Source organism: Cryptomeria japonica, chromosome 11, assembly GCF_030272615.1.
Source record: "Cryptomeria japonica chromosome 11, Sugi_1.0, whole genome shotgun sequence".
Classification (NCBI taxonomy): Eukaryota; Viridiplantae; Streptophyta; class Pinopsida; order Cupressales; family Cupressaceae; genus Cryptomeria; species Cryptomeria japonica.
Genome location: NC_081415.1, coordinates 610274715 through 610278391, shown reverse-complemented (window position 1 = coordinate 610278391; position 3677 = coordinate 610274715).

The following is a 3677-nucleotide window of genomic DNA, read 5'->3' as shown; positions in this document are numbered from 1 at the left end:
TTAATATCAATTAGGTGTATTTTATTTTCTTGATAGTGTATCATTTATGAGATTTATGATATTTGATTTTCTGTATGATCATTTTTACAGTATTTTAATATCAATTAGGTACATTTTATTTTGTTGATAGTACATCAGTTATGTGATTTATGATATTTGATTTCCTGTATGATCATTTGAAAATTATGGTTAGAATAAAATAATAAAATTTTAAAAGAGAAAAAAGGTTAATTAAAATGTTCTTTGTGGTAATTATTTTGTGTTATTGTTTTTGTTACAGTTAGTTTAGGAGAAAAAATCAAGGCAAAGACAGGGGATGATAATATTTATAAACAAGTCAAAGATTCATTGATTTTTTGAAGATGCCTCATTAATTAGAAAAAATAAATTAGAGTATGGATTCTTGCTTTATTTCTTTGAAATGATGGACCAAAGTCATACATATATGGTTATTGAGTTGGGAACTCATTTCTCAACTTCTAGTATTAATAATATTACATAAATAGTAGTTCTAATTAGTAGCATAAGGCTAGGAGTCCATGTCTCAATTTAGAAAATCTTAATTGAGGTAAACTCTAAGGTACTGACTAATTGGTTGAATTCTGGAACAGTGACTCATCAAAGACTAAGCAATATCTTTTCCTAGTATGCATCTCCTTAGCAAGATAACATTAAAATTGATTCATACAAGACATGAAGGTATTGAGGAAACAAATTTACCACCTAATTTTATCTTGAATAATAGTAATTATTATAATCTTTTTTTTACAAAAGAATTCGTTTTGGAATGTTTCACCATTTAAAGAACTCTAAATAATCATAATGAAAACAACAAATATTTTTCAATATAGTATTTGTTGTTTTTGATTAAAATAAGTGGAGAAGGGCCCCAACCCATTATTGAACCTTGAAAACCAAAATAGAACTAAATCAGTTCTAGAAACAACAAAACAAATAAACGAACAAAGTAACAACAAAATTGAAACCAATAGAAAACATCCTATTTAAAATCAGAACTTTCAAATTTGTATCTAACATCCAAACTAGAGAGTGAAGATTTTTTAAAGGAAAATACATTGAACAACAGTCCTGTTGGCATTATTACTTTGTTATTACAATGTTTTGTTTGTTGTTCTGCTTGTTTTGTACTTTTCATTTCTAAATTACATTCTATCATTTCTCAATGGCATGGACTTGCTCGATAGTGTATTTATTCTCCATTTTGTGATAATGAATATCATCAGTTTGAGTTGTTCCTTCCTCTATGCACTCTCATTTGGTATTAGAGGCAGCAGATGGCTAGGAGAAAATGAGCTTGCAGTTGAAAGTGAAAACATGAAGTGGCGTTGGCCTATAGAAACATGAAAGGAGAAACAACATCAGTCTCATACTGTTTCTTTTGGTAGAGACCAATGATATTCTTGTAGTAGACTGAGTCTGCCAATATTGTGTTTGTAGCAACAACCAGTAAATCGACTAGTCTTAAACCCTACACATTAAGAAACATATTATATCAAGAGAATGACGTTTAACACTTTTAAGTCTAAAAGTCAAAGCTTAATGTCCGCCCAAAATGGACCTGCCATTAGTGTGTCTATAATTAGAACAACACCCATCTGATGGAATAAAAGCTAACTTGGTGTAAGTCTTAATATTTCTTTGTTTTTAACTAGGGAGTGTGGTTACCTACCCTATCGTTATTTTTTTCATAGAAGACAAACAAAGGGAGAATTCTTCTTATGAGTTAGGTAGTAGCAAATTTCAAAATATTATGAATGTAATACTCACAAGATGATGCTAGTAGTGTTCGTCAGTAATCACGGGGCTCAAAATGCAGTTCGTGATAGCACCAACTTTTATTTTTCTTTAATAGATGCTCTCTATATCACTAACAATTTACAACTAGATGAGTTAATTCAATAGGGACTATTAGAGTATTTCATTTTCGATGTACATTGTTAGAAGAGGAAAATAAGTGTGCATCTTGAATAGGGTTATGATGCTGATGATGAAGATGAGGTAGAGCGCCCACTTAAATGTCCCCATATAATAACATGAGTCTATTGCATTCACCTTGATAATTTTCTTCATCCTTGAAAAAATGTATTTGTTCCAATAATAGTGTAAATATCATCATACTATTAATAAAGATCTAATTTTTTTTTAATTATTTTTTATTTTTAGGTTAAACTACATTTTCTTTTGGTGATAACATGTATGCTCTAGATAGAAGGTTTTTTTGCTTGGGTCATGCTGCATGCACGTGTTTCTCCTTGCATGTTATGATTTGTTATAGATTGGTGTTTGGGTTTTCCTTTGTGTGTGGGGTGGGCCTTTTGCAGCATTCAAGGAAGGTTGCATGTTTGTCTCAGGTTGAGGATATGGTCATGGCTCAGAGTGAACCACCTAGTGTTCCTCATTCAATGGATTTCCATTTGGCAATTGGTGCTAAGTCACCATCTCTAGGCACGAAGGTTTTTGACAATAGTTTATTTATTTTCTCTGGATTCGGGGTTGCAAGGATCGGGCTCGTTTGGTGGCTCGCGGATTATGAAAAATCAATGGTTGTCTGGAAAGGTGTAAAGAGAGGCCAAAGTTGGTTATCCCAATGGAGATGATTGTGGAGGATATTGACTATTATTCGAAGCATTCATTATATTGCAAGTTTATGGGGATGCAGGTTTCACTATAATTTTTGGAAACTTGGGTGTTGGAGGGAGAGATGTAGATTATGCTTCTGGCGAATAACTATTTCATGATTATTTTCAACACTACCTTAGAATAGTAGGGGCCCACGCTACCTGGTGGATCGAAATAGGATCTTTGAAGGGGGCTCATATTTTCATAACCAAACTGGGCTATTTATTAAACCTTGTCATGTGGGCTTCAATCCAGCTGAGGAGCTCTTGAGCAAAGTCCTAGTGTGGGTAAATCTTCCACACTTTCTTGTGGAAAGTTGGTGCGATGATGTGCTACACTTGCTAGCTTTTACGCTTAAAAAGCTATTGGATCTTCACAACAAATTCAGTTTAAAAAGGTGATGACTTTTGCTCGTATCTATGTAGAGATTGATTTAAGTAAGCCATTGCCAAATTCTCTAGAAATGAGTGTAGCTCCTTATTCCTGGGTGCAATAATTGTATTATGAGACTCCCATTTTGATTTCGTCTTTGTCATGAATATGGTCACCTTCAATGAAGGTGCCCAAGGGCTAGGCCTATGGAGCGCCAATCTTCTCATCCTCCTCACAAGCCACCTAGGGTTGACAAAGGGAAGGGTACCATTCATAGTGATGGGGCTGGCATGGATGTCTTTGTCCTAGTCAAGGCATGTAATAGGAACCAGGGTTAGAAAAGGATCTTGAGGGACGGGTAGGAGGAAGATACTTTCAACATATTTGAGGTATTAGATGATCTCAGCCAATAGGAAGTGAATATGGGCTTGGTGAATTTGGATCAAGGTGCTCTTAGTTTAGGACAAGAGGGTCTTATGTCTAAGGTTACTCAGGTTATGCAAGATGATGGCGCTATGCAAATTAGTATGGATTATCAAATGGAAGTCCAGATAGAGATGGCTCCTATTCTTGAAGGAAAGAAGGGGGGTGGGGATGGATGCCCTAAGGTTTTGGATGCAGTTACCAAAATTGTGAAAAATATTAAGTCTTCCTCGTCTCATTTG